The sequence below is a fragment of the Callorhinus ursinus genome, unplaced genomic scaffold, assembly GCF_003265705.2.
Source record: "Callorhinus ursinus isolate GAN/ISIS: 27379988/994484 unplaced genomic scaffold, GSC_fseal_2.0 scaffold14, whole genome shotgun sequence".
Lineage (NCBI taxonomy): Eukaryota > Metazoa > Chordata > Mammalia > Carnivora > Otariidae > Callorhinus > Callorhinus ursinus.
In genome coordinates, this window is record NW_027397076.1 from 16,069,008 (window position 1) to 16,080,730 (window position 11,723).

The 11,723-nt window shown below is 40.6% G+C and overlaps 1 long non-coding RNA gene across 1 annotated transcript; it reads right to left on the reverse strand.

Annotated features, from left to right (window-relative positions):
• Window positions 1-2,165: 2,165 nt before the first annotated feature.
• Window positions 2,166-11,343, reverse strand: LOC112831985 (uncharacterized). The gene is made up of 4 exons (XR_003210280.2): window positions 11,220-11,343; window positions 10,504-10,696; window positions 2,876-2,998; window positions 2,166-2,344 (listed from the first exon to the last, which is right to left on the reverse strand). It is a non-coding gene; the product is annotated as an uncharacterized lncRNA (long non-coding RNA).
• Window positions 11,344-11,723: the final 380 nt, after the last annotated feature.

Genomic DNA, 11,723 nt, shown 5'->3' on the forward strand with positions numbered 1-11,723 from the left:
TATTAAAATGATGGATAAAGATGAAGACTGCGAACCAATAAAGCTAAAGCTTTAAAGTTGCTCTGATTATTATATGAAGATTTATTTTCCTGGAAAAAAGCTAGTTGTCTCTGTATTCTGAAAATCGCCATGTATAGGTGGTTCTGTATCATTAATGACACACCATATATTTTTTTCTAAATCAATATGACTCCTGGGCTTTCGGAAGATGGAATCATAAACTCAAATACCTACATAGGCTGAGTTGTAGGAGAGAGTAGGCTGCATCTGGCGTGAGAGGTAATGAGATTTGCCTGGACTATGGAGACTTTGGAGGCACTGCTCCCCCCACTCCCCACCCCTACCCCCCAACTCCCAAGGCGGTCCTGCTGTGCTGCCCTAGCTGATTGCTTCCAAGTGTGAATTTGGGCTCTGGGTAGCTGGGTTTCCCAATTTTCCAAGCTGAGTATCTAGATTTTTATGTGAAAGCCCCCAATTAAAAATTGGTATCCAAGTCGAGAGTGGGTATCTGGCCACCGGAACACAGGAGGCGGAGAGGACCTGACTTTGTCTCTAACATAGAAAATGCCACTGCGCATTTTTATTTAATTTCATTTCAAAGTCAGAGACAGCAACAATGAAGCCCTAGGAACATGGGAGGAATCACTGGGACATAATTGTTCCAAAGAAGTTGTCTATTTTTTTTTTTTTTTTTTTTTAGATTTTATTTATTTACTCATGAGAGACAGAGAGAGAGAGAGAGAGAGGCAGAGGGAGAAGCAGGCCTCCCACCGAGCAGGGAGCCCGATGCGGGACTCGATCCCAGGACCCTGGGATCATGACCTGAGCCCAAGGCAGACGCTTAACCATCTGAGCCACCCAGGCGCCCAGAAGTTGTCTATTCTTAAAGGTTCAGAGGAACGGTATTTTAGAGGGAATCATAAGAGGGCACTTCATATTTCAAATGAACAGTAACCGTGGTGTTTGGGAAAGGTAGAGTGAGTATACTAGACAAGAAAGTAGAAATGAGTAAAATTTTGCTAATCTTTCAAGGCTGTCCTTAAACACCATGTATGCCCCTTTAAAACCAAATGTGACATCTATGCTGTCCACCAGAGTCCTGTAGTATTGATAGCCAGGGTGATACTGAGCAACAGGTTTAACAATAGTTTTGTCATGGATCATGGCCAGTCAGAGCGTACCCAGCACTCAAGAGGGCATCAGCATACCAGTACAGGTATGCTGATGCACACTAGTTAAATACAAAGCCTGTTTATATCCTACACGTATCCCAGAACTTTGTTGCTCAAAGGGTAGACCTCAGACCAGCAGCCTCAGCATCACCTGTGTGCTTATTAGAAACACAGAATCCAGGGTGCCTGAGTAGTTCAGTTGGTTAAGTGTTCGACTCTTGATTTTAGCTCAGGCCACGATCTCAAGGTCGTGAGATTGAGCCCTGCATCAGCTCTGCGTTGAGAATGGAACCTGTGTGAGATTCTCTCTCTCCCTCTCCCTCTGCCTTTCCCCTGCTCACGCTCTGACGCTCTCTCTGTCTCTAAAAAAAAAAAAAAAAAAAAAAAAAAAGGAAAACCAGAGTCTCAGGCCCTACCCTAGACTTACTGAATCAAAATCTGCATTTTAACAAAATCCCCACATGATTGAGGCATGCGGCCCAGTTTGAGAAGCACTGTCTTGGAACACTTGGTAGCTCTTTTGGCCATCGACCATCTCTTCTCTTGTATTAAAGTTATTTACGTTCTTCTTTGTGACTACTGGCAGACTGTGACTTTGTTGAAGGCAGAGGTTACATTTAACTGCACTTAGCATCTCAACCCTAGGAAGGATGGACACATCTGTATTGAATTGAAGGGAGATGGGAAAAGAAAAAAACGTCTCAGGAATTGTCATAATCAGAGTGACTCACATGCATTGAGTGCTTTCTCTGTGTGTGATGTGGGGTTCAGTATTTTACAAATCTTATTTAGTCCTCCCAATTACATAGAAGGTACAAGACGAGGAGACTGGGGATTCAAAAAGTTAAGTGATCTGTGCTGGGAATGAAGGGGCAATGAGGCGGCAGCTTTGCGCGATGCCAAGCCTAAGCCTGCACTGTTAGCTGGCTTGGGTTGGTAGGCGTGAATGAAGGAAAAAAGAGAAGACTGGAAGAAAATTCTTTCAAGTCTGAGACCAGGAGAAGGCTGTTTTATTCTTGATGGTATTGGAGGGATTCATCAATAATTTTCTCCAGGATCTGGTCCCTGAGATGAAGTGCTTCCTTTTAGAATTGGGAATATCTGCTGGTGAACATTCATCCTCAACCAGAAGATGGAGCACTTTTGTCTTCATATTTTATTGATTCATCTGCCTGGAGATGAAAGGGCAAGAAAGAACGTTTTTGCCTGCGACAGTGGTTTTGCTTTTTCTCCCAAAGAAGCAAAAGGAATTAGGAACTCAGCTCAATGTAAGGACGAGAGCGGGGAGAGGAAAAAGAGGGGAAAATGTCTCTTGGCTTTTCAGACCCTTCCAGCAGGATGCAAAGAGCTTGATAGATTCTGTGCCAGAGGAAGATCCAGTAACAATTTAATGGGTCCACTAGACAGTGCTATTACGGGGTGACAGGCAGTATATAATTCTTTAACATGCATGTATGGTTAGGGGCTTGAAATGTATCACGGCGTTGTCCAATACTAAAGAAGTATAGATGAACAATTCTCCCTGTGTACTGGGAAGGAAACTGGGCTAAGTAACCCACTGGGGGGTAAAAACATGAAATGAAGAGTTTAATGAAATTAAGTCTCTGCAAGACAAAGTGAGATTCTCTCTTAATAAACAAGCCTTGAAATATTTTAAATTGCTCTTAGGAGGAAATGTATTCGATTATTCACAAAACACTCACTTGGAAAGGATTGTCTTAAGCGGCATTTGCATCCTGTCTTAAGAACTAGATGGTGAGCACGGCAGAGATTTTTGTCACTTCTTAACAATTAGCTTCTGGAGATATTTATTTAGTTGAACATCACTGCAAGCAAAACACAATAACAAAATGTGTTAATAATCACTCCATAACCATATATGTTATTGCCTCTAAAACCTAAGGAACCTCTCCAACAACATGCTAGAAGCATATTATCTGTAGAGAATCTGAGACTCTGTTAACATCAGGTTGATGGAAAAAATCCAAACTTTTGTACCTATTGTCAAAAGTTACATGAACAGGTCTCATGAGTAATTTCTTAAATTTCCAGATTAATTAATGTCTCATGACAATTTATTTAAAAATCTGTATGCAGTTATACACCTAAACTTCCATAATTACCTCTCCTGGGATAATAATAAAAAATTTGCTCCTCTTAAACTCATCCCTTTGGTTATTTAGAATCTTACATTCTCTTATTGGATGCTTAGGCCATTTAGATAATGCTTCAAATACAGCATCTTACATACAACATCCTAAACATACATTAAATTCTGTTTTGGAATGAAATGTGAACATTCATAATTGGGATTTAGAAAAACTTAAGTTATGGAAATATTTTTTGAAACCTTGGGCTCTGTATTTTATTTATGAAAATTAAACAAAATTTATCATAACATAATGACAAATATTTTGGCTAAGTGTTTTATGTTTACAAAATACTAAAGATTAGTGAGAATCCTCTTCCTGCATCAGGAGGCCTTTAAAATGGCTTTACATTTTTTCTACTTGAGACATGAATTGATAGAAAGACTTCAACTGCCTAACTTTGAATTGAGACTGGCACCAGTTCTTCTACATGTCTCAGTCTCTGAATCCAGAGTTGCCATGCTTGGAAGTGCCTTCCCTTCCCAGCCAGCACTCCTGTGTCACAGGAGAGACTGCCACCATGGTGCTTAGGAAAGCTCTGGAGACTGGCTTCAGATGATAGTGGTGTAAACACTTTACAGTTATAGGACCTAGGACAAACTTACTGTGTCTCACTTTTACCATTTATAAAGGGAGGATGATAAATAACATCTATGCTGTAAAAAAATTGTGTGGATTAAATGAGATAATGCAGGTACAGGACTCGGCAGTGTTCTTCCTGAAAAATGCCCCCAAACAGCTATTTTTATATTTTTAAATTTTATTATTAAACAGCTATTAGTAGTAGTAGTAGTAGTAATAGGAGGAGGAGAATAGAATCCTTTGTCTTCATGTATTTATTTTTTTAAGTTAGTCTTTTTAAAATGTTTTATGTATATTTTTTAGAGAGAGAGAGAGAGAGAGAGAGAGAGATTGTATGTGTGTGTGTGTGTGTGTGTGTGTGTGTGTGTGTGTGTGTGTGTGGGAAGGCAGAGGGAGAGGGAGAATCTTAAGCAGACTCCACGCCCAGCATGGAGCCTGATGCAGGGCTCGAACTCACAACCTTGAGATCATAACCTGAGCTGAAACCAAGAGTCCAAAGCTTAATCCACTGAGCCACCCAAGCATCCCCTCCCTTGTCTTCATTTAGTCACTAAATAAATCAACTTGTTACCATTTAATTTTATTTTTGAAATAACATTTCATATTTATTTTATTACCTGACCAGTACACAACCATTGTAATTACAGATTATAAATTCACATAATAAGAAGAAAAAAAATCATTCAGTCTTACCATCCAGAGAAGACTTCTGTAATGACATTAATATCTATACATATGCACACACACCTTTTTTTCCATGCAAATATGTGTTTCTGTGATAATTACATTTAAATGTGATAATCACATTAAAACAAAATGCTGTAAACACTCTATACATGTTTGTTAAAAGCACATGTACTGGAATCAAACTGCCTTGATTTAATTCCTGACTTTGCCACTCAATAAACTACATGAGCTCGGGCAAATTATTGCTGTCTTTTATGTGTTGCTTTCTTTACCTGTAAAAGGAGACGATCTAGAGGATCTCCCTCAAAGTGTTGTGAGGATTAAATAAGAACTTATATAAAGCATAGTACACTTAATTATGGAAATCACTGGGTAGGATGCATCTTTGAAGGATCCCATTGTGAGGACCTTTCACTGGTAAAACACCAGGATCTAGTGCTGATCTGTTCCCATTACTACTCTTCTCTCTCTGCCACTTTGATGCCTTTAATTGTTCGCATTAATGGTGTTGAAATTCCTCTGAACTGTAAGTGACTTGTTAATGGAGAATTCTGGTTCAGTTCAGACAAAATGCCCACAATAAGATGATTTCTCCCAATGTAATCAGACTGGGAGTAAGAACTGTGTCTTATACTTCTTCATATTCCCCATGTATCCACATACTATGCTTTGAATTTTAAGAATTTGAAAGGGTACTAGAAAAACCTATTGAGTCACATTCACCCACTCAGAAAAAGTTTACTTGGTGTCCTAAATGACTAACTTGTATTTCTTACTTTAGAAGAGTGATTGAATGAGCTGATAATTTTTTTTTAATAGAATATTGCTCTAACTGAATTAGAAAATTTTTTTTGTCTTTGTTTTCAGGCCCTTGTAGCATTAAATACCTTTTCTTCAAGTGGACATTTGCTGTTTGCTCTTTGTCCATACATCTTGTATGGACAAAAAGGCAAAAGATGAAAGTAATGCCCTAAAAAAATGGAAATCTCTCCACAGGTGATTGCAACAAAAATTACCCATGCAACTTTATAACTAAAGCCCTTGATAAAATGCACATACAAAGTGAGCTTTTGGAGGAGTCCTCCTTTCTGCATTCTCCTTTTTAAAGATTAATTCACTTAACAAAACCAACCAGAGGAAGGAAACCCCATGCAGGCTTGAAATTTTATTTGGAAACAATTAGGTTCTGTCTTTTCCAAAATATAGATTGTGCAATTAATGGGGAACTTGGCTAGAGCAAGATTGTTGACAAGATGTAGCTGGAATATTTGAACTATTTTTAGTTATTATGCTATTTATACTTAGTAACATTTGACACGAACATTCACTTACGTGGAAGTTATCTTTTTAAGACATAATGAGGAAATAGTTGGCATTTGTTTTGGGAAAATATTCATTTTTTAGCAAAAAAACGCCCTACACTCAGAAGAGATAAATATCCTCATTGACTTTAAGGGTGGAGAAATTGCATTAGGATATATAACACTTAACTTATAACGCTACATGTCAAACTTACTCAGAAGAAGTAACAATTCTCATCTACAAAACATTTTAATACTTTTTTTTTTAATCTTTCAAGTATACCTAGTCACCGAAAGTAGCCTGATAAAATGTCGCCTGGTAGAGAAGACTAGGGGAATTGCTTTAATAAATAAGAAAGGTTTTTAACTAATGTGCCAGTAAAAGGGGTCCTTCTAAAGTCCTTGAAAATACTTCAGAACAGCCTCCCCTCTGCAATGGATTGTTTCAGTTGTGGTCTTCCTCTCACTGTGTTTTCCTTCATAGGTAGTAAAAGATAGTTTGCGTTTTCTCCCTGTTAAGCATCGCGCATCTCCAGCAACTGGGGTATGAAGTAATGAGATGTAACACTTCAGCATCTTGCGGATCCGTTGACTTCCCGTAAGTGAATGAGTCAGCCCAATCAAAGAGAGCAGGTGCTCCATCTCTGGATCTTGCTTCCCTGTACGTGGGGCTCAAGCTTCCCTCATGTCCTGGCTTCCTCTGAAGACCCTGAGAACTCTGGAACTCCCAAAGCATTTGCTTCACTGGGGGGCCCTGGTCTGTGCTCAAGATCTCATTAGACGGAGCCAAGTGGGAGTCTAAGCAGGTAACTATGGCTGTCCCTAGCACTACAAATCCAAAAGTTGCCCGGCAGCCCGACACACAACATGCCCAACAAAAGGGGCATAGGCTGCTCTGTTGCTGCTGCTGACATGATTGGTTTAAGGACCCAGGCAAGTTTGGACAAGTTGGGACTCATCGGTAGAGCCATCTGCGAGAAGGCCAGTAGGGGGCGTCATGACTGCCTCCCTCCATTCTTTTCTCTTTAGTATTCGCTAGAGCTGGGTGTGTGTGTGTGTGTGCTTAATTTATACTTCTGTCAAAAAGCCACACATATACATAGCTTATAATCATAGAAATAACAAAATAATACACATACAAGGATAATAATAAAATAAGAACAGTGCCCAGCTCTACCTTAGCGTACCTCATTTCCCTTTTCTAGTGCCTTACCTCGGAAGTAACTGCTTACAAGTCTTTCAACTCTTTATTCTGGTATTTACTTTATTTCTAAGTAACGATTAATAAATAGTATCTATTTTTACAGATATTTCTTGATTTTCCAATTTTAAATATTATCTATTGACTGCCTAGAAATCTTTCAAATACAGTTGTATCACATATTTGGTAAAATCCTTTTCAGTGCTACACATACACATAAGTATTCTTCATAGCTGAGCCACATGGTGTATGGATTCTGGGTCCTTTCTTCTACAATTTTTCTTCCTCTGATGTTAACATTGTCTCAGTTTTTTTTTTCTTTCATTGCTTCATATTCTTTCATGGACCTCTAATAGTCCCTAACATGTACTTAGCAAGTGTTTTCATGGCGGATATCCCTGTACATCATTTACAGATAAGTGGTTTGGAGACAGGAGGTGTTGCATGTCATGCCCTGACATAAAGGGAGAAAGTCCAAGTTCCTTGCTATGCCATGTGAGATGTGGCTCCTGGTTCCCCACCAGCCTCCTTCCTGTCTTCCCCTTCCCATTAGTTTGCAGTCCAGCCCCACTGGACTTGAACTTACCAAGCCTGCTCTTTTTCCCTGGCCTTTTCTAGCCCTCTGCTGCCGGAATCACTCCTCTGCCCTCATTATGTGCCTGTTATCCATGCTCAGGTGCCAAACCTCCCTGACTCCTAGGAACTGCCAGCATCCTGCAATGTGCTCCCATAGCACTGTTCTCTCCACCCACCACTCTGTATGTTGATTACTTGATTACTGTCTGTGTTTCTCACTGAACCAGAAGCTCCATGAAGGTGGGGCTGAGTGGTCTTGTTCCCCGAGGAGGCTTCAGTTTTTGGCATCTAAATTTTTGGTTGCTTTATAAATGTTAGCTATTATATGATGGGGTCTCTAAGGAGAATGACAGTGATGTAAATGCCCATGAAAACATTGCAACGATTCAGGATGAGAAAATCCTAAGTGAGGATAATGAATTGTTTACTCACATGAAGTAATTCTGTTTCTCCTTTACAAGTTGCCTAACCTTAAACTGGCTGAGACTTGTTGCAGTTATAAAGTGAGAGACAACATGGCTTGAGATTGGGCAACCTGGGTATAAGAATCTAGGTCTTATCTCAGATTTTGCAAATGATCCTGGGAAGACGTGAAGAAATAAATTAACATCTTGGAGTGTCAGCATGCCTGCCCATGTATTCTTGAAGCTTCCGTCTACCATAACACACTGGAGGGATACGCCCATGCCCAAAGCAGTAGTTCTCTTGACCAGTGAAACCAGAGAAACTAGTGGGGGTTCGGCCTTCATGGAGCCTTCAGTCTAGGAAGGGACACAAACAATCAGCAGCTCAACACACATATAAATATGGACTTGCAGATGGAAAAAAAATGGTGTCACACTGAAGACCAAATGGTGATGGGGAATAAAGAGGAAGCTCTGCATAAGTGGTCAGGGAAGGAGGGCCTGAGGGAGTATCATTTAAATAAAAGTCAGGGAAAAGACATTCCCAGCTGAGGGAAGCAAGTTCAAAGTCTCTAGGACAGGTGGTGGTTAAGGGGTTATGTCTCTAAGACAACATGATTATGTCTAGAACCCAAAAGGAGTGCCTCGTGGCTGGACCAGAGGAATCAAAGGAAGAGGGGCTCAAATTCAAGTTTGAGAGACAGGGAGAAGCCTCATTATTTGGAGTTGGGAAGCCCGTTCTACTCAGCTTGTGGTCTGAACATGGGCTGCTGGTCTGCAAACTGCTACCTGTCTGTGATAAGAAAAAGAGCTTGTGCAGTTGTAAATCAACTCTGTCACCTAGAACACTTTTTACTGAGCTTAAACACACACACACACACACACGTGTAACAAGACTTGCTCAATGAAAAAAGGAGTGTGCTGCTTTATATTTATGTTCTGATGTACATTCCTTATCTTGTTGCAGATCAACACATAGCAACACATGGAGCATACACACACTCAAAGATTCCCAGTGCATGTGAATGTGTTTGGTGGTGAGGGAGTGGTGGGCGAGGGGGGGTGTTATGGCATGATCAGATTAATTTTTAAAAATGATTTCTGTGGCTACAGAATCGGCAGCGGAGTGGGAGGAGGCAGAAGAGATCAATCAGGACGAGCATTCTAGCAAAGAGATGACAATGACCTCGACCAAGATGGCGGCAGTGGAAGTGGAAGATTAGTGGACAGATCATGATGTATTTGGAGATAGAATCCATAGGTTGTTCTCACGGAGTGGAGAGTTAAGAGGGTAATTCAAACGTGACTTCCAGGCTTCTGTTCTGAACAACTGTTTGCATATTCATGTCATTGATTGTGATAATAACAGTGGAGGATGAATGAGTTTAGAATTGGGGAGGTGGCACGAATGGCTATTAATAGCAGTAGTTATAAAAGTGGATTTTTAAATAACAGGAGCATTTATGAAATCTCCAAAATAATAAATGCTACCATAGGCCATATTTTTTCTCAAAAAAAATGCTTTTTTTTGAAAGCAGGAGGAAGAAAGATCAAAAGTTGCGTTGAGATACAGATGCTGGGAGGGGTTTGGCTCACTCATCAGCTGAGGGATCTTTCCATCATAAGTGATTCAACTACGTGACTAAGCCAAGTTACATAGCTATTATGACCTTGAGGGGTGCTTCTGAATAGCTGGAAATATAAATGTTAAATCCATGAATACCAAGGGTATGCCCATGGCGAGGAATAAGTTTCATCTTAACTGTCAACTCTGATTAATTTTTAATGGATGCTCAGAGAACTCTTTTAAGGTTGCATCTGGAATGAGTGAAAAGAGCGCTGTCATCGATTTTCAGCACGCACCTTGATTGGCAGGAGTAGCTGCGGCAGCAGGGTAGGCCTAGTATTTGCTGACACTCTGCGTTTTTCAGGTATAGAAAACGAATTGGATAAATGCCCCAACATGTGGCCCTGGATATATCACTTCAAATACTGCAAAATGGAATGAGCACTAAACTTCGAAAGGAACTGTCTATGTGATTAAAACTTGGAACGGATTCTAAGAGCTGGAATACAGTGTTGTTGCTGTCCTTTCCTTCCACCATGATATTTGAATCAAAGCTGGTTGATAACAACTAAAATGCCTTCTGGGACGTCAATGCACTTTTGCTCTGGGATCTATTAGGGATAGAAAAACAGGCTGATGAAGACTGGGCAAATTCCACAGGTCTGGCTGGGAAACCTGCTATGGAGTCAAATCATATGGCCACACCTGGTGATGTGGCAGATCATTCTCAATTTCTCCCGTGTTATTCTATGTATAAAGACTGTATTGCTTTCTGTTCACTCATTTCAATTTCATTTGGCTCTATCATCCCACCTACCACCTCTGAACCTCTCCCAGCAAATGGAGGTCTTTTGCTTTCTTACCCCAAAGAAGATTGAGGTGACCGTGTAAAGTCTTTTGGGTTGCCAAGGAAACTGAAGACTCATCTGGATCATCAGAAAGTGGCAGCATTTCGGTGGAACACTGCGACAGCTGCTGCCAACCTCTGCTCAGGTTGTGGAGACAGGAAGGCTGACGTATGATATTAGAGATGATTATCGAAGGACTCTGCCAAGACTTCACGAATAAAAATGATAATGATTATTATCATGGTGAAGCAGAAGGGGAATAATGATTTGAGGAAGTTGATAGAGAAAGTCACTTAAGTTTGAGGGTCAAAAACCATGAACAGACTTATTTTCCAGTGAGGAGAAGACACCGGTGATTTTTATAATTTAGATATTTTGTCAAGGAGTTCCAGAATTCACTGTTGGGCGAGAGGAAAAAGAGGCCAAATTCAAAAGAATTACTTTTCATTCACTCTGAGGTGTTTGCTGTGGGAGTGAAAATGAATTCAGAGAGCAAGTGTATGCTTGTTTGTTAATTTTCATGGGGACTCATAGAAAGAGTTGGAGATGTGTGAAGTCATCCAGTTTAGGTGGCTTCAAACCCTTGATTCTTTATAATAGCACAAGTTAGAGAAAATAAACTCTTTTGTTCAGCTCCAATACAAAACAGGTAAAAGCGAAGATGATCGTGTAGGAGATGGAGTGGAACGTCAAGAGCATGACCCACCTGGGTCTGTGTCCTTCTCACCCACCTGATTTTTCCATGAGAGACCTCTGGTCTAAGGACTTAGTTTGAAAACCACTAACCTAATGCCACTTGCACAACTTATAAATGGGGATAAGATGGCCTACCCAGAATCCCACAATTCGTTCCCCGGGGGACCAGGACCCTGTATAGTGATGTTTTCACTATGTCATACTTGGAGTGTCAAGAGCAATCCTCCCACTTCCTGAGCCCCCTCTAGCCCTTCTTACTTCTCATGTCAACGGGGTTCCATTCATTATCTTCTTCCCGTGTTAATCAATAGACTTCTTCCCATGACAATTCTCATGACAGCTTAAAGAAATCTTACTCCACATACCCATCCATACTCCACAAGCCCATGAAAGCACAGTAGGTAGCATGCCCTGTGAAGGAGGCTCTCAGTCCATGACCAAAGCTGGGTGGCAGGCAGGGAGGGAAGTGGGAATCTGTGTGGTCATCTTTTGTTGTTCCCCCGCCATGTGACAGAAGAGAGTAATGAGAAATTCTCTGC